At 39.0% G+C, this 22,076-nt stretch overlaps 1 long non-coding RNA gene across 3 annotated transcripts; it reads right to left on the bottom strand.

Moving 5' to 3' along the window:
• Positions 1-3,137: 3,137 nt before the first annotated feature.
• Positions 3,138-22,012, bottom strand: LOC106841426 (uncharacterized). 3 transcript variants are annotated; one of them, XR_011498851.1, is made up of 5 exons: positions 20,185-20,567; positions 17,346-17,486; positions 11,126-11,403; positions 7,454-7,602; positions 3,138-5,062 (listed from the first exon to the last, which is right to left on the bottom strand). It is a non-coding gene; the product is annotated as an uncharacterized lncRNA (long non-coding RNA). The 3 variants fall into 3 exon arrangements; XR_011498852.1 differs by having other exon boundaries at positions 17,346-17,482; XR_011498850.1 differs by lacking the exon at positions 20,185-20,567 and adding an exon at positions 21,024-22,012 and having other exon boundaries at positions 3,139-5,062.
• Between the last annotated feature and the right edge of the window lie 64 nt (positions 22,013-22,076).

Genomic DNA, 22,076 nt, shown 5'->3' with positions numbered 1-22,076 from the left:
AGATGTAACCTGTGGTAGCTTCATCTGCAGCTATTCTGGCAATCAGCTCTTCTATTTACTTTCTGGCAACACCACAATCAATTCGAAATTGCTGAAGATCTCTGGGGTTAAAACCATTCTGATTACCACTCTAACCCCAACATCTGTTACAATAATCATATCTATCTTGAATCTAGGCCATTAAGTATTGCCATTTGGCTTCCGACAGGCTAACTTCAGTGACATCGGTGAGTTTCTTTGCACAGTGCAATCTTTCCCCATTGTCCCCAGATTATGGAGAACAGGGACTATAGAACTTTTCACACTTTTGGTGCTCTTTTCACTAATGAATTTCTTAATGCTGTGGTGAAGGAGGAGTCCTCTGAGCCCCATAAAATGTCACAGTCAGAGCATAGCTCTCTGGTCACATATAATAAACCAATTCTGGCACTCCTTCCTATGTCTTTGGATTCCTTCCTCCAAGGTATACTTTGGATATTGACACCCCAACTTCATTTAGTGCCACTAAATTCATTTTTAAGTCAACCAAGCTTCTCTTCAAGCCACTCCTGGCAGCCCGAGCTAAATTATTTGAACCAGAATCATGGGTTACTGTACATATATCCCTATATTTGGCCTGACCCAATGCTCTATTGTTTCCTTCCCATTCTAACATTCTTAAGATGCATTCAAAAACATATTTCTTGTGTCAATATTTGCAACAATTTGCAATTCTTTTGATGTACATAGCACATCTTCATAGTCAGACATTCTGTAGTTTTTGTGGATTATTGCCTAGCCGTGATCTAGAAGCAATGAGACATTGAGAATGAGACATGGAGAAACATGAGCATCCCCCCTAAAGGCAACTGCATCAGGTGAGGTCACTATAGAGCCTACAGGAAAGAGATGCTAACCTCCTTAGACTGGGGAGGAGGATGCTTCAATTAGCAAGAGATGCTAAGATCTGGGCATTCAAAGTATTTACACTTATCAGAATTTACACAAATGTCCCCATTCCAATTTCAAGTCCCATTCTTTCTTGATAAGCAGTACATTTTTCACATGAGACCTGGGGAGGCTATGCATTTCACTTGGGTCATAAATCGGCAATCAACCATATGAAATATTGGGTCTATTTTTCAGAAACACAAACACTGCAGTTACACGAGTTAAGACCTTCTGTAATGGCAGTCAGGGGAGTTGTCTGTTTATCTGACTCTGTCCTGCTTGTGGAGAAAAAGACTGGCCGCCGGGGTCCTGAGGGCTGAGTGGAGGGAGGAGGCTGGTGATTTCATATTTGACTTTATGGATTTTCACTTAACTCACCTGTTTTCAGCTCAGACTCTCATTGACACCTTAGATCTGCCCAGAATTCCAAATCCACAGCTTTCTCGTTTAGCCTTTCCAAAAAGTAAGCTCTCCACCTTCAGCTGAGGTGGGGAGAGGGGATAGACAAGCTGGGGAAGAGGCTGTAAAGGTCAACTTGTCTGTTCAGACTTTCAGCTATTTCCACATGCTTTCAGCCCCATCCTGCCTGCACACTTGCAAGTATTTGCTGCCTCAGATTCCTGAGTCTTCCTGGGGTTCTGAGCCCATCCTGGCTTGGCTCATATTGACCTGCTTTCATTTTTGCAGGCACTTGGGTTAGTGTTATCTCCTGTGCTGAATCAGCCTCCACAAATGCATCCACTTTTTGTAATATTCAAATAAACTTTTAAATTTTAGAATAGTTGTTCATTTACAGAAAAGTGAAAGTATAGAAAGTTTCCATATACCCTGCACCCAGTTTCCCCTATCATTAACATTTTATGCTACCACTATATATTTGTCACAACTAATGAACCAATACTGGTCTATTATTTTTAACTAAACGCCATACTTTATTTGGATTTCATTAATTTTCCCTAATATCTCTTTTCTGCTCCAAGTTCCCATCAAGGATACCACATTATGTTTAGTCATCATGTTTCCTTGGTCTCTAGGCTGTGATGATTTCTCAGACTTTCCTTGTTTTTGATGGCCTTGACAGTTTTGAGGAGTACGTTTGAGATATCTTGTAGAAGATCCCTCGATTTGGGATTGCCTGATGTTTTTCTCACGATTAGACTGGAGTTATAAGTGTTTGGGAGGGAAATAGATGTAGGGCCAGTCTCAACACATCAAATCAAGAGTATGTACCGTCAACATGACTTTTTACTAAAAGTGTTAGCCTTGATGCTCTAGTGAAGGTGGTATTTCTCCACTCTAAAAACTCCTCTCCTCTTTCCGTGCTGAACTTTTTGGAAGGAAGTCACATGCATAGGCAACACTTAAGTGGTGCAGAGTTAAACTCCACCTTCTTGAAGGGGGAGTATCTACGTAAATTACTTGGAATTTTTCTATAGGGGAGATTTGTCTCTTCTTTCCCATTTATTTGTTGGATCCTTTATTCATATCAGTATGGTCTTATGGATATTTATTTTATACTTTGAGGAATAATCCAATACTACGTTATTTGTTTTTGTTGCTCAAATTATTTCAGCTTTGGCCAGTAGAAGCTCTTTCAGTTGGCTCTTGTGTCCTTTTGGGTATCGTGTTGGCTACTGTCAAGATTTCTAGGCACTTTTCTACTTTTTTGCATCTTAGCAAAATACTTTCACAAAATGACTGCTTTCTTGAGTAAGGTGGTATCTGCTAGGATTCTCTGCAAAGCTATGATTTCTCTTTGACATTACTAAATAATTTGGAGATATTTTGAGATTATGCAAGTATCCTGTTTCTGCTTAAACTTTTACCCGCTAATGGTGGATCTTGCCTGCATTTATTAGTGTTGTTCTACTGTTGGTTTTTCTAGTTCCTCATCACTTCTGCATTTACCAATTGCAACTATTCGGTAATGAAGAGTTATCTCTTCTCTATTTATTCAGTTATAGATTTATGTCAATATGGATTCATGGATGTTTATTTTATCTTTGGTTTATAATTCAATACTTTGGCTTTCTGATGAAATTGTTTCAAATTTGGCCATTGGAGCTTTTTCAGGTTTCTTTTATGACCTTTCAAAGTCCTCCATTTTTTTGAGCACTTCCTTAATTTCTGGTGCTTTAAAACGCTCCAGTCTCACCTTGTATTTTCCCTGCTCCAGTCCTGGAGTTGATTAGTTCTTCAAGGATCTCTTATTCCATTTACTGGAAAATGGTATTAAGAAACCAAGATCTGAGTACTTTGTGCATTCACTGATACTGAGATGTCACTGCTGCTTATTTCTCTGAGAGGCTAAAGTTAGGAAACATACATATGGGCATTAATTCAGTTATATACATCCTCTATATATTTCTGTATCTCTCTATTTGTATATAAATTTTAAAAATTCCGTGTTCCACATCAGTATCTTTAACTTCAATCCAGCACCATAATGGTCCTTCTCGTCTTCCCTCTTCCTTTATTTATTCCTCTTTTTCCTCCATCAGTGAAAAAACTGGCCTTTATTGTTTATAATATATTTTCTTATTTGTTCAACTTTGGTATACAAATAGCTTTAGAATTGCTAAGCCAAACCACTGTGAGAAACAAATCTAACAACTAGAATGCAGTTCTTCTGTAAAGTCTTTTCATATTTATTCTTGGAATATCCAGTAAAAATGGTTTTTCAAAGTTTCTTAGGACTGTTCTTTCTCTCCCACTGCCTTTAGTGTGGCCATATGATTAATCTGTAATACAGTTAGATTCATTCATCACAGTCTGCATTCTATTTTTCTGTCCACATTAATTATGATTGCTTTTTAAATTTACACATAGTAAAATTCAAACTTTGTGGTGTAGAGTTCTAATGGTTGTTGCATGAATAATCATTTCTTCTTTTCTATTGCTGCATAATATTCCATTATATGAGGCACCACAGTTAATTTGTTAATTGAAAGACATAGGTGTTGTTTACCATTTTTGGTAATTATAAATAAAGCTACTACAAACATTTGCATACAGGTTTTTACTGTGAACATACATTTTCATCTCTTTATGGTAAATACCCAGGATTGGGAGTGATAAATTATATGGTAAGTATATTTTTAACTTTATAAGAAACTGCCAAACTGTCTTCCAAAGTAGCCTTAGCATTTTGAATCACAGTGTATGAGAGTTTGATTTGTTACAAAAAGAAAGTCACTAAGAGAAAAGATGACTAAGAAATTGGATTCTGAATGTTTCAAAATGAGAGATACTAAGATGGGATTTCCCAGTCTAATCAGCAGGCTGCTGCTGTACAACTTAAATCTAATCCATGCTGAAAACAATTCCTTGGGTTCTAAGAGAATGGTTCTAAATGGATCTCACTATTTGGAAAGACACCTTTGGAGAGGAGAAAATAATCACCCTCTATGTCTTAGTTCTCAGTAAAACAATGAGACAATGGGTTGGTCTCTGTAATCTATGAGTTCTGAGTTTATAAGTTGATGCCTAAGTGTGCACTGAAATCTCTCTGTGCCTTCAGGCCCTTCTGATCACTTTCCCAGCTCTTCAATAACCAACAGGGAGCCATTGCTTGATACCCAAGAGTCATTAAGGAGTATGAAAATGAGAACAAATTGAGAACACAATTTCAGTGACTTTTCCCACATAAAATCTATACACACACACAGTCCTCAGTTACTTTCTTCAAGCCATAGATTTATAGACATATATGAACAGGTTACAGATGGCTTGGAGAACATTCATTTGAATATTTATAGGTGCACAAGCTGAGACCTGGAAAAAGAAAAGCCTTGTCTAAAGTCAATCTGCTAATTAGTGGTGTGACCAAACTTAGAACTTAAACTCTCCCCTCCTTTCCCTCCTCAGTCAATGACCTGCCATGTAAACCTGCCCTTAGAAAGACCAGGTCCAGGATCCATGTGAGTGGTGGTGCTTTTATTCAACAGAAGTCAGTGGTGGTGAGACTCTCGTGATGCTATGGGGATCCTCAGGGGACTGAGCTAGACTCTACAGCAGTGTTTGTTCCGACTTTTGCAGTCTGCAGGAAGGATGGTGCATCCATGGGTTTTTTGGTGCTTGCAGGCACCACCCATATTTTGACATTCGTGTTTTTTCCCTGTTTTTTCATGCCCTGTAAAGGAAGGGGAGGTGAAAGAAAAAAATAAAAGCACATTTACTCAAAGCTACCAGAATTCATCTTTCATAGCAAGGATCTGCAAACTATAGTCTACATGGACACATCCATCCCTCTATGTGTTTTGGTGAGAACTGCAAGCTTAGAATGGTTTTTACATTTCTTTTAATTACAGGAAAAAATTCAGAAGAAGAAAAATCTTTGATGATATATGAAACTTGTATGAAATTCAAATTCTGGTGTCCATAAATACTTTTATAGGAAGACAATCATGATCATTCATGTACATATTGTCTATGGCTGCTTTCATGCTAAAATGGTAGAGATGAATTGTCGTGACAGAGTAGTTATGGCCCACAAAGCCTAAAATATTTATTACCTGGTCTGTTACAGAAAAAGCTTATTGAAATCTGCAGTAGAGTGACTTTCGTTTTCAGATGAAGAAGCTTTATACGAGAGAGAGCAAGTGACTCGTCTGTGCCGTGAGATTAGGGATGTACTTCACTTCACATGCTCTTCATGAAAGATTCCTAAAGTGCCTTCTTCTTTTTCAAAAGGGCAAAATCTTACAAGTATGTAGCACAAATTAGACAATAAGTATTGGACTAAGCATTCTCACTCCTGAATACTGTGCCTCGCACATCCCATGCAATGAGAGTTGTTTCATAAATTGTGATACTTTAAATGCCACAGGCAAGGCACCTAGTGAGCACCAATCTTCTTGTGCTCCTGTGAGTTAAGTTGGAAAAACAGTGGTAAGAGATTAAGAAAGTGACTACAGCAATTCAGAAAGCAACACGACAGTAGAGAGAACTTAATGTCTAAAGTCAAGAGAGCAAGAGAGAGAAGGACAAACAACCATGAGGAAACAATAACTAAGAAGAGTCTCCATCAGAGGTGTTGGCTGGTAAAGGCCCTATGTTCTGATGGAAAACACACTCAACCAGGAAATGGGTGACCTGGCTTCTAATTTCTGCTCCACCACAACTCTAGTTTTTCTTTTGGAGCTGCAGATTCTTATAAATTTTCATAATAAAAGAAAGGTAAAAATAATTATAAATGTAATTCATATATATTTATGTTCGTATTATAAATATGAATTAATATATATGAATGTTATACTCATATATTTAAAATTTATATAAATATTATATAATATGAACGCATATTCATGTATGTCCATATCTATGTCTATATCTATATCCATATCCATATTCATATCTGCATCCACATCTACATCTCTATCTATCTATCTCCATTAGGCTGTCCACCAAATAGGTCTGCCTCTCTGTTTTCTTGAAACAAAATAGGATTTACCTTTTGTGTTATGGGGTGGGGCCATAAGACTTGCTTGGTTATGGAATTTTGAGCAGAAATTATGGTCACCTCAGGGCTGGAGCCTTTAACTGCCAACATGAGACTCCTCAGAGCTCTTTCCCCTGACAGAGTGACCAGAAACATTCACGGTGGTTGCTGCTTCATCTGCAGGGTCTCAGCAGCTATGATGAACAGAACTCCCTTCTGGCCGCGATGGGTTTGTGTCATTTGAGCAAGAATTAAACCTTTGCTCTTTTAAGATGCCAAGATTCGGATGTGGTTGTCACCACACCACAATTTGGCACGTGCTGACGTGCATAGGGTTGCCACGTAAAATGCGGGACACTCAGTTAAATTTGTATTTTGGATACACAACACATAATCTTTTGGTATAAGTATGTTCTAAGTATTGCATGGATCATGTTCATATAAAAATATTCATTGTTTGTATATAATTCAACGACTAAATTTATTTTCTGGGATTATTAACTGTTTAATAAAAGCATGGCCTTTGAACCAAACTCACTTTGGCTTGAGTCAAAGGCTTCACTACATACAGTCTGCATGACTTTGAGCAAGTTACTTCATTTCTTAGCCTCATCTGTAAGGCTGAATATCATTATGAGGAATACTGGTGGGAAAGCACGTTTAAAGCTTTTGTTTTGGTGTTTGGTAAAGAGGAAGTGGTTGACATTATTTGCTATTATTATTAGTGTTGTTATTGTTGTTCACATGAAAATGATTTGTAAACTGAAAGCCCTTTAGTACCTATCTCTAGGTACTAGAGGTGTCTAGGTATCTAGTACCTACCCTCCAGTACCTATCATGGGTACTAGTTATGGATTTACCACCAAATAATTAATGTCAATCTTAGAGAAATCTTAATTTCTTTAAGCTTCTCTTTTCTTATTTGACAAGTTGAGTGTGTTGACATGCTATGCTTCTTTCAGCCATGATATGATTCAGTTGTGACATATTTCAGCGCATCATTGGAGTATGAATCCATTTGACCTTAGTGCAGGCTCCAAGGTCATCCACCATGTCATCCTACTAGGTGGATCCACAGCTTACCTGATGCCGTCTGGATGAGACACACAAGGAGTAAAAAGAGAAGGAACAGTAGCCTCATGCTGGGAAATGAATTCTCAGGATTATAGGAAGAACTGACACTGTCTGATGGTGGTTTTTTTCTTCAGTGCACATCAATGACAGCAGGTGATCTGGGAAAAATTTGAAAAGTTCAGCTAGAGAGAAAAAGCTTCTATTTCTAATAAAGGTGTTCAATTAGGGCCTGGGTGTCATTTGAGAGTATTTCATTTATGACACATGGTTACAGATCCAAGTTTCCCCCAGTCAAAAAGGAAGAGCTTTATAATAAGTCAGCATTTTCTGGTTGATTCTCACTTCTGCTTATGCCTCTGAGGTTTGGTGCATTTTTTTTGAGAAAAAAGTCATTAAAAAACTGAATTTTTTAGGCAAATCACCCATTTATTCATTCACCTCTATTGCATGTCACTGCATCAGTCAGTTTCCCTGTTAGGAATGCAAAGAAGTGCCCCCTTTTTAGAAGTTAAAAAAAAGAGAAGGAATTTTGTAAATAGAAATGATCTTGTTTCCTTTTTTTCTCTCAATAGCTTTTTTTGTTAATAGCTAAAAGAGAGAGAGCTGATCCATTCTAAGCAAACTTTTGAATCGATCACAACCCAGTGAGGCTTTGGGGTCCAGAGAATTTCTTAATACAGGATTTGTATCAAAGTATTCTCATGGTAAAGCAGTTAAATATCACAGAAGTGTGTAAGATAAAACCTTGACATTCCTCTCCATCTCTTCCTGCTCTCCTGAGTTTTGCTTTATATCATTTACAGTATGTCTCTCTCTTTCACTATTCTGTGAATTTATAACAAATCAGGTCCTGTTTTATTATCTCACATTCTCAGGTCCCTGAACAGTGCCTGGCATAGAGAAGAAACTCAAATATTTGTTTAAAAGAATAAGTCCTTTACAGACGAACAAATACATGGATGAACAAATGAATAGATGGAGGAAATAAATAAGGGAGAGGAAGAAGGGAGGAATCGATGGAGGAAAGAAGAGAAGAGGACACAGGGAGGCAGATTTCCCTACTAAGCTAATAATGGTCACTCTACATTAATAATCAATACTAAAGTTGGGGAGTCAAAGGAGAGATTGCTCCTTAGATGCAGACATCAAAGAAGTCATCCAAGCCCTGAAGTGAGCTGTGGACTTTGGGGGAAAAGAGAAAAAAGGAATTTCATCTAATAATTATGGATCTTTGGATTCAGATGGACCTTAGTTCAAAGTCTCTGCTCTGCCCCTCACTATCTAAGTGATCTTGAAATAACCTTTTAAAGCCCTGGTTTCTCCTTCTGTACATTTGATGGCAGATAGAGTACGATTCTCCTATGCCACGTCAGGAAAAGGGACTTAAGAGGAGTCAGTGGCTGACCAACACCTCTCTGTGCAGAGAGTTGCATTTTGCTTTTTTTTTATAAGATTGGCTAACACCAGTTGCCAATAATTTTTTTCTTCTTCTTCTCCCCAAAGCCCCCCAGTGCATAGTTGTATATTCTAGTGGTAGGTCCTTCTGGTTGTGCTGTGTGGGGCACCACCTCAGCATGGCCTGCGCCCAGGAGCCCAACCGGCGAAAGCCTGGGCCGCCAAAGCAGAGAGCACAAACATAATCACTCGGCCATGGGCCCGGCCCGAGAGTTGGGTTTTAACCAGGATCACTGCTAAGTGTTTCTATCTAAACTATGAGACGGACTTTCTAGGCAATTTCTGGGTCCCAGAAATCACACAGGAGGTAGATTCTTCCATCAAGTCCTGGAATGGCTCAGAAAACACTGAAATTTAAAACTTGAATGAGGGAAAATTGTGCTTTTTTGAGCCCCTGGAACTAGAGGGTGGTAGGAAAACTTATTTTTGACATGAAAGAAAGATGGTCTTATAAAAGAACCTAGTATTGTAGGTATGCACACACAATTCTTCATTACATTTCACTTATTAAATGCAACCATAGCTTAATACATTTAGATAATTTAATTAAATAATATTGATCCTCCTTTAACTTTCACTGCAGTGACAGGGACTGCTACAAAATTTTTCTTGACTACCTATTCTGTCCCAGGAATCTTAAAAACGATATCTTCGTCCCCACACTGCCTTGTGAGGTAGATATTTTCATTCTTTAAGCAAGTAAATGTGCGTTGTGCAACTGGTAATAGAGCCTGGATTTGGACTCTGTCTATCCATTGTCAAAACTTTTACTTATTTTACAGTTTTTCCTGCTGAGAAAAGAAAGATAGTTTTTTCTGGATGAAGGAATATAGCTATAGTGAGATAAAAGTGCGTGTGTGTGTGTGTGTGTTTGAGAGAATGAGTGGAGAGCTGTGTATTAAAAGTATTCTAAATACACTTTCCTATCAAAAAGGGAAAGTATGTGGCACAAATTATGTGAGTAAAGGCTGGTGCTCCCTCAGCAAGTCGACCAAATCGTTTATCATCTAACTGGGACACATTTAGAATGTAAGGGACTTAGTTATGTTGAACGACAGGCATAAATTTGGACTGTCTCACACCCTGTCCCTAGGAAAACCTCCTCCTTAACAAGTACAAGTGTCTTTTCTGGAGGTTATGCAAAGTCTGGGAGTTGATGATTCTCTCTCCAATGCTCTCTCCATTGCCACTCTGGAAATGGCCAGCAACACATCAATGGAACACAAGAGTCGCATAGGACATGGTGATTATTCTGATGGCACTGACTTATCTTTCCAACTCATCCTTTGCCCATTTTCCCCTCTCACTGCAGAGATTATGGAAGGATGGGATTGGAAATGATAGCACTACCTTCTTACATTTGGAAGTCATGTCAACTTCATTAGTAGGAACTTCTGATTTTTTGCTAAGGGGAAACACACTCTTTCTTCTAACCGTGGACCATTCACAAGCCTCTACTAATATAGATAACATTCTCACAGGTTTATGAATCTTGGAGGAAACCTGAGAAGGCTTTCCTACATCCCACTCTTTTTGGTACAAACTGATCCACCATCTCTTAGAAACCCTCACCACACTGAGATAACATCAAATCTTTCTTGGAACAAACTTGTGGTGTCAACAAATGACTTCTTTCATATTTTGGCCCAGGCATGATCTTCTGGGTTTGAGGGTCTGGTGAGACCCCATTAACTTGAGTTATCCTAGACTGTTCTGTGTGAGTGCCTACACACACTTTCCCCTCCACACGCTCAGTCTGTTATTGGCCTCACCTTCCCCCACCCACCTCTCTTCCACCTTAAAGGAACTAAATACGTTTCTGACATTTTCTTTCTCCAGAAATAACTTAGGAATAAAATGGATCTATGTTCGAATCTTAGGATCAGCATTTGAATCTTTCACTGAGTAAACATCTATATTAGTTTAGTGATATTAATGTGAAAATTAAGCACTTGTAGTAATCTGTTTAAATAAATCACACTTAATTCTACACAGTAGCTGCGAGGGCTTTACTTCCCTGTCCCAGTAACAATACGTTTGATGATAATAATAATAATAATAAATAATAATAATATTAGAAAAGAAAGTATAGACTGAAAGCTTTGGTTCACATTCTTATCTCCTATACTTATACACTGAAAACAATTCTCTTTACAGACTCCCTAAATATTGTGCATATACTCCCACCCGTTCTTCAATCATAAGTGATCTCTTCTGAAAACCTACCTTGCAGCTCGTTCCTCCACCTTCTCAGGCTGTCTGCTGCCTGTCTCGTCCGGCAGGGTTGCCTGAAAGCAACTGCCCATTGCCTCATAATTAGCAGTTAGATCTACAATGGGCAGAGGGAGGGCTGAGTCGGGTGATATAAGACGCATTATGATCTCATATGGAGAGGGGTCATTTGGGGGAAGATGGGAGACGAGCCAGATTTGAATGATATCAGCCTCCAAGAGAAAGACAAGAGGAAGCGGCGACTGCGTAGACATTCCTTTCAAAGGGTTTTTCTGAAAAATTAAGGAAAGACAAGAAGCAATAGCTGATCAATGATATAGTGTCAGATAAGAGGTGTATGCTTGTTTTTATTTTTATAGATTCAGTGGTCAGGGGTGAGATGTAGAGCAGGGGAGAGTTTCACCATGAGGAAGCTAGAGAAAGGAGACCCAGGACCCATTGGAAGCATTGCCTTGGGCTGGAGCATGAGCCCATTAGCTCATGATTTGCTTAGAAAAGCCACCTGTTCTTGTGACTAAAGTGAGAAATGTATTCCTCCCATGTGAGCATTGTAATAAGACACTTAGGAATGTTGACAATAAAACTCAAACAGATTTTATAGAGTAAAAGTTAAAACTTCAGAAAAAAATTAAAATCCTTGTAAAGAAGACAAGAGGCTAGCTAGTAAACTGTAAAACCAAATTACGTTTAAAATAAGATCAAGCCTGAGTGATAACAAAATAATCTTAAAGTAAAGAATAAAATGGGTGGAAGATATATGAGGTATTGGGTTAAGATAATGAATGAGATGAGATGAAAAAGAGGAAAAGTTTATAATTTAAAGTGAACAGAAATTCAGAACTGGGAGCAAAAATAAAACATTTAAATTAGAAGGAATAGAATTTTGGAAGTTAAGGAAAAGCTTGAATTTTGGCAATCAGATCAAATAAATGTTAAAGTTTTGGTTTAAATCCTGGGCTACACAAAACTATTGAATGCTTTTAAGATGATTAACATATTAAAATATGCTCTCTAAGATCCCTGAGAAATGATCACAAAATTTTTCATGTGGATAAGGAAGAGACTGGTAAAGTTTATTGTGACCCCATCAGGCAATGAGCCTTGGGCAAGAGTAATAAAATTCCAATCGTGAGATTTCCCTCCCTTTCCAATGTGTTGGGAGGTATATTTGTGGGCAGGCATCTTCATGGAACCTCTGAAACCACAGAACATGGATGGCATGCCCTGCGCCTCAGCCTAAGGGCAGACCTCTGCTGAAAAAAACCCCAAAGTGCGATCTTGAAATGAGAGCCTTTCACATGACATTGAGCCCAGGGACCCTCTGAGGGAGGGGAAGTTCACACATGCACCATGGGCTTTTGTCAATAAATACAAAAATGTGTGCAATCTTAGACAATGTTGGTAGTTTTTCATTATTTTATATGTGGCTCATTAAACAAATCAAGATTTTGGATCTTTGGTTCTGTACCCTTTTTGCTCACGGAATACAATTTTAAGTAGTAAAATAAGACAGCAGAGTTTAAGAAACCAACACCTTAACAACAACAATAAAAACCAAAGGAAGGACGTAAGGAAATATCATAGTGATATAGCTTTGAGAATCAAAACCATTTATTTTAGCAAATTCTTCTCCAAGTAGGAAGTAAGATGCTGCTTAAGTATAAATATTTAAGCTTACAATGCAGGCTTTTCTCTAAAACAGCATTAGTTCCCATTTTGTTTATGTCATATAACTGACTCTCTATCTTGACTCATTGGGGGAATACTGCAATGAGACCAGTGGGACCAATGCTGTCCGTAGGACGCTCTGCAATGATGGAAACGTTCTAATCTGTGATGTCCCATATGGTAGCCCTTGGCCACAGGTGGCTATCCAGCCCTTGAAACGTGACTGATGTGGCTGAAGATCTGAATTTTATATTCTATTTACTTTTCAGCATTTTTTCCCCCTTTTGACCCAATACAGAGCCACTATTATTCCCTATTACAGGTGAGGAAATAAATTTTAGAGTCAAATCGTCTTCTACATCCACTGAATATTCAAGCTTCTTCTAATACAAATCTCTCTGATGATAAACAATAATTTGCCTGTTTTCTGTGCTGTATTTTCTCTCAGCTCTCCAATCGAGGACAATTGCTGCCTCGGCACCAGGAAAGCAAAATTTGATTACATACATCCTCCTAGACAAAGAATTTCTAGCCTAATTGTGTTGGAATATATTACAGTATGTTATATTATACTTTATTATGTTAAATTTTATTATACTACATTGTATGTGTAATACATATGTTAAAGATCTGTGTAAAAATATACAGCCAAATATATAAAAATTGCATAAATGTGGATCTTGTGACTATTAAATTCTCTAAACCAAGAGAGACCAAGGGCCATTCTCTTATCTCTTTCCTCTTGACCTCTGTTGCCCTCTTCCTGAGTTGCATGGGACGTTTTGATTTACTTGTGTCTTCATTATGTTGTTTCCTCTCAACGCTTATTTGAGTTATACTTCCTCTATTTTCAGAAAAAAAAAAAACTCCCAAAACTAAACCATTATACTATAATGTGTCCAATTCAGTTTTGTGTAATTCTATGGAAATTCCTTGAAAAGGCCTTGTCTACAAAGACTTTGTAGCTAAATGAAAAAGAAAAACACAGGAACACAATCAAGGTTGAGTAAAAGACTTCCATTAAATAGAACAGAAGCATGTGCTGCACGGAGGGCTGAGAGGTTTATTCACCAGTGGGTTGGGAATGGTTTCTTGAAGGGCATGGAATCTGAACTGGGTCTTGAAAGATGGGTAAAATGTGCAATGATTAGTTGACTCTAGGAGGTGACATGTGAAGCAGCCAAAATAGCAAGAGCAATACAGAGATGATAGGAAAAGGAAGCATATATGGGAAAACAGGGGTCCAATTTATCTGGAGCTTAAATGGTAACCCTGCAAAGTAAGTTCCAGTGTGCTGTGGAGCTGCTGAATGCTAGTGTCAAGAGTACGTATTCAGAGGTAAATGAGAAATCATTCGAGATCTCTTTGACAGCCCTGAGTGAAACAACAAATAATAACCAGAATTACAAGAGGTCAGGTTCTCTGATTTGGAACAAAGTGATTTCATTGGTGTGTATTTTATGAATCACTCTTAGGCGAACAATTTCTCTCTCCAAGGTGGTATTGGTAGCTGGCTTTCTTTATTCTTATTTCCCTCCTTTGCAGCATTTTTTGTGGGTAGGAGGCACATGCCAATCTCTTCCCAGCTTTGAGGGCATTTGAAAGGAGAACAAAAGCCCCCACTCCCAATACAAGATAAAGGGAATAAGACTCTTCTGGAGAAGGCTGGAAAGAAAGGAGAGCACAAGGAGAAATTCCAGCACCATTTCAGGAAGATTCGAAACATGAGTCATTATCCTTTTTTGTAAATCCTTGGAGGAAGAGCTCCTTTGCCAAGGATGGGGCTACACGATCCCCAGTATTTTGACATGGGATAATGATTTCTTGTGTATAATTTTCCGACAAAGGGACTGGATACTTGTTTTTGAAGAACCAACTGGCTAAATGTTCTGATTTGTGGCTGAGTAACCTGGGCCAGTAGGCAGGTTCAGGTAGAAGCTTGTCGAGTGTTTCCTGCAAATCTGTCCCCAGCACAAGAAAGCCAACTAGAGGCTGTTGAAAGTCAGCAGTTTCTAAACATAGGTCAGCAGTTCTCAATTCAGAAGAGACAAACAGGAGTCCATTTGTTTGTTTTCCTCTTCCCCTAATGATCTGGTTAATTGAGTTTGCATTTAGATGGGAAGAAACACTTATTGTTTTATAAACATTTAATCATCTGAGTGCTAGCATGTGAACTCAACAAATTCAGTTAAAGGAACAAGACATTTACAACCATGTTTCTTATTTATGCAGTTTTTTCTAGTTCCTTCTCTTCCTCCCTCCCTCCTCTTCCTTCCTTCCTTTTTATCTCTTTTTCAGTTCTCTCTCCTTTTTTTCTTTTTTTAACTTCAATTTCTGTGAATGCCAGGACAAAATAAAGAAGACAACCAAATAAACAAAGCTTAAGGTCACCTGCCAACCCAAGAGAGAACAACATCCTCTATAATTTCCAATGTGAAGGTACTACATGAAACACATATAGCAAAGGTTTCCAAAATGTAGGATGGAAGCTCTAGTCATCTTATGAGTTTCTCTTAGTGGCCATACATTACACTGTTTAATTACAAAAGGATATACTTACAAAAGAATATCCTGAATTTATATTCTTAGTATAAAATTAATTCTCCAATTTCTGTTTAGAAAGGCACTTAACTTATGCTTCAAGAATAGGTATTGCAGTTTCTTGCCATTAAAAAGCAGTAGGATTTTTAACAGTCCATTTTGTTAAATTGGGTTAAGAAAATACAAAACTGAAATGTCCTTTAATATCTTATGCACCTTCAATGTTAAAGAGAAGGTGCTTAGTTTTAATGAGCAGTTCAAATAATCTATTTAGTGTAGATAAAGAATGTGTAAGAAGCTTCAGTTAATCCTCAAATTATTTCAAGCCTCTTATTTCTCAGATCCATTTTACCTGGAGCAAGAATGAGAATAAAAGAGACAATCTGTAGAAAAGATAATAAATCCTCATAGCTGACAGCTGACAAACTCAGTGAGTACCTAAGAAAGAAGACGATGGTGATTTTTTTTCAGTTTTTGTGAAGATTAAGGCAATATTGTTACTTGTAGACACGATGTTTTCAATTCTAGTACAATTATGCAATTATGAAAATAGAGCATCTTCCCTCCAGGTTCTAATGACTTGCTCTTATAACATTTAACACTGAAATGTAGGAATAAACGTTCAGTAATATAAGCTAATTCTTTGTCAATTCTATGAGTAAACGCTTTTTGGGTAGGGATCTTCCTGGAGATGTGAAATCACAGAACACAGACAATAAGCCCTCCACCTCCACCCAAGGCTTGACCTGTTCAAAATACATCCAAACCACAAATTTAAAATAAATGAGTCCCTCTTGTAATACTGATCTTGGGGTCCCCACTAAGGTAAGGAAAGTTGACATATGAACCATGGGCATTTCTATGAAAAAAAGGTATGTAAAGTCGAGTAAAATGTTGAAAGACTTATCATTTTTTCTCCGTTAAACAATGCATGTATGCATCTCTTGGGCTGCTAACTTTATGCTCAGTGTATGATTTTAAGCTACTGCCATATTGCTTTCCTACTGCTGCTGTAACAAATTCTGACAAGCTTAGTGTCTTCAAATAGGACACATTTATTATCTTTCACTCCTGGGGATCAAAAGTCTGAAATGGGTCCCACTGGGCTAATATCAAGGTGTTGGCAGGACTGTGTTCCTTCTGGAAGCTCTAAGGGAGGATGTGTCTTTTTCCCTTTTCAAGCTTTAGAAGCTGCCCACCTTCCTTGTCTCATGGCCCCTTCCGCCATCTGCAAAGCCAGCAGTGGCTGCGTGAGACTGTCTCACATCACATCACCCAACCCTCTCTGTTCTCCCTCCGTCTTCCACATTTAAAATTCCTTGTGGTTACACTGGGCCCATCAAGATAACCTTCCTATTTTAAGGTCTGCTGAGAAGGTCTGGAAGTTGGTACTTCCAAGAACAAGGCACTGGAAGAACACATGTCTTGTGAGAGTTGGCTTCCTCATGGACTTCCATCTTCTCAATGTAACCCCACGCGGCAGAAGGGACAAACTAGCTTCCTAGGATCGTTTTTAGAAAGTACTACCTTATTCATGAGAGCTCAACTCTCATGACCTAATCACCTCCCAATGTTACCATCTCCTAACTCCATCGTATAGGGCTTTAGTTTTTCAACATATGAATTTCATGGACCAAGGGATATAAACATTTAGTGCACTTCACCATGTAAGAGAACATACTCACAGGTTCTTAGGATATGCACTTATTGGGGAGATCACTATTCTGACTACCATACTTAGCAAAAATAAAACTCAATTGTGTAATAAATAAATTCTTTGGTCAAAAAATTGTCTTTAAGGAGAAATATTTCAATGACTTACAGGGTTTTCAGAGAAAATAGTGATGTCTAGTTAAATTTAAATTTCAGATAAGCCATGAATAATCTTTTAGGATATGTATGTTTCAAATATTGTAAGAGATATATTATGACAAAAACATATTGGTGAGTTTTTATCGGAAATTCTCATTTAACTGGATGTCCCATTTCCTAGGTATGGACCTACCTGCCACTTGTCAGATCATGCTGTGGCAGGCGTCCCATATACAAAGTAGAGGAAGAATGGGCACGGATGTTAGCTCAGGGCCAGTTTTCCTCAGCAAAAAAGAGGAGGATGGTGGCAGGTGTTAGCCCAGGGCTAATCTTCCTAAAAAAAAAATACATATCAAATGATAATTCTAGAACTTAAAATACAGTATCTGAAACAAAATTCACAATGGATGGGTTTAAAAGCAGATTGACTAAAGCAGGAGGAGATCTTAGGATTGGATTATGGCTCAATGGAAAATCTCCAGATGAAAGCACAGACAAATAAAACAATGGAAAATACAGAAAATAGCCTAAAATACATGTGAGGGCACAGGAAAAAGGCGTCATATATATGGACTTCTGTTCCCAGGAGGAAAGGAGATAGAGGATACACAGCAGGAATTCTTGAAGGAATGATGGTTGGAGATGTTCTAAAACCAATGCAGAATATTAGCCCATATATTCAAAAAGCTCTGCAAAATACAAAAAGATCTAGACGAAGAAAACTATACATAGACTTATCAGAGAAAAACCCTCTTCCTTGGAGAATCTCGTCACTTGCTTTAGACATAGTTGAAAAAAAGATTATGTGCTAATTATTTAGAGTTAGCCAGATGAATTCAGTAAACACAATGAACTAACTGCAGTGTTCTATCTACTATCTTTTTTTCCTCATCATATTTCAGCACAGTAGGATAGGTATGATTTTCTTTTTTTAAGTCATAAGTTTCCTGGTTTAAATGGTTAGGGTGAGAGGCAAGTGGGTTTGGGTGGAAAGCAGTTTGCCACTGCCCCAAATTTGGAATTTCTCCTGTTTTTTAAGATCCAAAGTAAACAACTCCAGCTTCCAACCCTTGTAAATTCTGGCAAATATTCAAATGTTTCTCGGAATTGCCCGTTGATGCTTCTGCTCACAATATTTTGTCCAAACGCCTACTTACAGCTTTTCCATAACCTTCTCTGGCCAATTCCACCTCAGTTCCTGTGCCAACTGCTCTCTTGCTTCAGAGCTTTGCACTAAGTATGACTGAGGTTCTCCCGCATTTCCCAAGATTTCACAATCACAAAGCAATTGAGTGAAACAAGATTTTGTGCAAATTTGAAGGTAATGGTATATGGTTACTACACAGAAGTTTCAGAAGATAAAATTCGAAATCAGAATGCACTTGTGAAGCAGAATAAAGGAAATGTCATTTAACATGAGTTTAGGGGACGGCACTAAGACTTCTGGTGGTGAACACGATGCTGTCTTTACAGAATTTGAAACATAATGATGTACACTTGAAATTCCTATAATGTTATAAACCAATGTGACCTCAAGAAAAAGGAAAAAATGAAAGAAGAAGAAGAAAATGAGGTTGGGTGACCAGAAGGGGGAGCTCTCACACACTTAACTGCTTAATGTCAATTACAGGAAGAATTTCAGTTACAGACGTCAGCAAGAAGAGATATATATTGCACCCCAAAAATAAATAGACCAGTCCAGTAACTTGGTCAATGATAACTGTCACTACTCTGAACTCTTGCCTTCCACCAGTGGACGTTTTTTCAAAAGGATCCCTCTTAACTCCCTCTTTATTCTCTATGAAGTAACATTTGTCTCCTTTGTTTACTGGACCTGCTTATGGCTTTGCTATAGCTCGCTCATCTCGAATTACAATTCCTCTGGCACTCCCAAATAAACCCATTTTCCTTGTGAAATACCTGGCTGTTTTATTTGTTTAGGTCAACACACTCTTGATGAAGATTTCTCGCCATTCTTAATTATTAATCTCTCCAGGTTATGTCTTATCATATTATAGACACACACATTCCTTTTGGAACCAAAAACTCCTTTCATTTTTAATAGATTACAGGTGGAAAAACAAAAAGTCCTTTTATTTTTAGAAATGTAGAGTTGCTTCGCTCTTACTTGCTTTCATCTCTGCTTCACAGATGTACACAGGTATCTTGCCTTCAAGACCAAAACAGCCATTAAAAAGGTTTCTTAAATACAAGAACAGTTTCTCCCTAAATAAATTGCACCATCCCCCTAGAACACAGGAATGAGTGACATTGTTCACTCAATCAACAACACATTTACTCTGCTAAACTTCCTCTCAACTATACAAAGAAGTATACTTCCAGGCACCAAGAGAGTGACACATCTATCATAAACAAAAATGCAATAAATTATTAAAAATAAATGATTAAATCAAGCCAGGACTGAGGTTTGGGTGAGGCCAGTGAATTAGAGTTGTGCAATTAGAGGATCAGATACTGTGCTTATTTAAAATGTTGATATTTTATTGATTATGGGGTTTTTGCAGTAATTTTACTTAACAAACATTGCATCATATTATTTTTCTTATTACAGAAGTTTTTGGCAGCCTCTTATGTTTCGAACCCACAGCAAGTCCTTCACTCCTCGAACCTTAGTCTTGCTGCATTATCAGGGGTCTCTATCTGGATAAAGATATTTTTATTCGAACAGGGTCTGATTACTCTTTTCAACCTGGAGTCTCAAGGAAACCTGAGGAATTACTTTGGAGCTAAAAAGCATTACCGAGAGGTACGTTATTGGTACATTGAGTGAAGGGTTAATGTAAATAGACATCTGTTTACACGTATGTACAGGCTCCCCCAACCAAACTCTAGATTTAACGACCAAACCCTCCCAAGGAAGAGGCCCCCACGTAAGGGCAGCATCCCCATTGTTCCCTGGCCACCTGTGGTCTCTTTCTTTTGGGGTTCAGTCCTCTCTCCCTCAGTTCCATGTTATATTATCTTCATTTAATCAGGCTTGCAACAAGGGCTTGTTTTCCCCCAGCGCCTACTTGCATTGTGTGATGTCCACATGGAGAGAAACGCTTTATCCCACTCAGCTTTGCCATCCAACTGACTGCAATTCATGAAGCAGTGTCTTCCCTCCACCGCCACCACATAAATGAACAAGACAAAGTCCACTCTCATAGAGATCCTACAGCCCCACAGAGAATGAGAAGTTTATCCTCACGTGCGCAAGGCGGGGCTGAGGAAGAAGCCCAAAACACAGGGAGTGAGGAAGGGGGGAACATGGAGGAGGAGGGGCTGCTTCCTGCGAGGATGCATTATGGTTTCCGGCAGGAAGGAGGTGGTGATGCAGTGCAGACTGGATGAATGAGGGCACGTCTGAGGGATGATGGGGCGGGTGAGGGCAGGAAGAACAAGGCACAGCTGACAGGACAGCACAGGCAGTGACTGGGGGAGGCCAGGTGACCATTGCCCTGAAGAGCATAGAAGGGTCCCACGTGGTGGCCCTGGTGGTCAGTATGGGGAACTTAAAGGGGATCCTCAAGGAGCTTGGAGAACAGCCTGTGTGATCAAACACCACACAACAACCACAGTGACCAGGAGGCAAGATTTCTTGTCTTTCAACAGAGCGGTTTAATCTGCTCTAAATTTTACGTGTCTTTGCGGAGGGAGCACTTTCTGGCCGCCCTTTCTGTGCTTTGTGTTACTTTCTCTTGGAGCATTTTGCCTCGCGAAAGCCACAGGTGCCGACAGGTTTCATCCCTGGAAGGCACCCAAAGGGCACGCATACGCCTCCATTCCTAAGGCAGCTAACAGGATTTTGTATCTTGTTAGTAAAACCTAAAAGGGAAATAAGACAAAAGAGTCTCAGAAACCAACGTACCGAGTCAGAAAGGCGCGCTGCGTCCCTTGAGCAGATCCTCAGCGCTTCCCTTCCCGAGGCTGCGGCTGTTCTGTCCCACAGGCTGACGTGCAGTTTCCAGACAGAGGCTGGCAGCGCGGCGGTTCCAGGGGGGCCTCGCGTTTCTAGAAGCAGAACGCTGTGCTGCGCGGCCCAGAGCCTGGGGTCTACGGAGGTCTCTGTGCGAGTTCGGCTCCCCCGACGGAGAGAATCCCTCCACGGTGTGCGAAGGCGGTTCTCACACAGGCCAGAGGTTTCAGAACTAGAGACAGCCAGCCGGTGTCTGATTTTATTTTGTTTTCCAAACCATGTAGTTGATTAAGGATCTCAGCTGAGATGGGAGAATAAAATGCAGCTTAAAGGGTAGGAATTGTTTAGTGAGAACTTAATATCTAAGTAACCTACAATGGAAAGTAACAGTGGTTAAAAAATCTTTTGTAACAATGCTTCTAATATCCGAGGATTATCTCAGATGTGGTCTTGGTCTCACACGTCCTTCACCCCCTCTTCATTGCTTGCTTCCATCATTTCTGTCTTCCCATCTTCCTCATACTCCTGTCTTCCTAACACATTTTCCCTCCTCCTTCTTGCCCTCCCTGCTACTGTTCTAAGTGTTGGAATATAGTTGTAAACATAATTGATAAAATGAAACTTTTTCTATATAATTTCTATTTAACAGCTATCTCAGTTTCCAGCCTTAGATTTTCTCTCTCCCTCCATCTCTCAATCCTCTTTCCATCTCTCCCCATTCCTCCCTCCTTCCTTCCTTCATCTCTTTTATTCTCAAGTATCTTAACAAGCTTGTTTCCAGTCCTGAGGGCTTGGCTTAATAATCTTCAGGTTGAAGGTCCCAAAATATGGTCTGACAAAATGCGGTTGCACCCCATTTTGTGGTCAGAGATAGTGAGACAAAAATGTGGGTTGCGCACCATTGGTGCCTAAGGGTTCTACCAAACTGCCACCAGCCTCAGGCAAATTTATTGGCACTTAAAAGGAATGTTCCAATTAGATTAGATCATTCAGAGTGCACTTAGA

The sequence above is a fragment of the Equus asinus genome, chromosome 27, assembly GCF_041296235.1.
Source record: "Equus asinus isolate D_3611 breed Donkey chromosome 27, EquAss-T2T_v2, whole genome shotgun sequence".
NCBI classification, from domain to species: Eukaryota; Metazoa; Chordata; class Mammalia; order Perissodactyla; family Equidae; genus Equus; species Equus asinus.
Note: the sequence above shows the minus strand (reverse complement) of the source record. Positions and strands in the feature narration are given on the sequence as shown.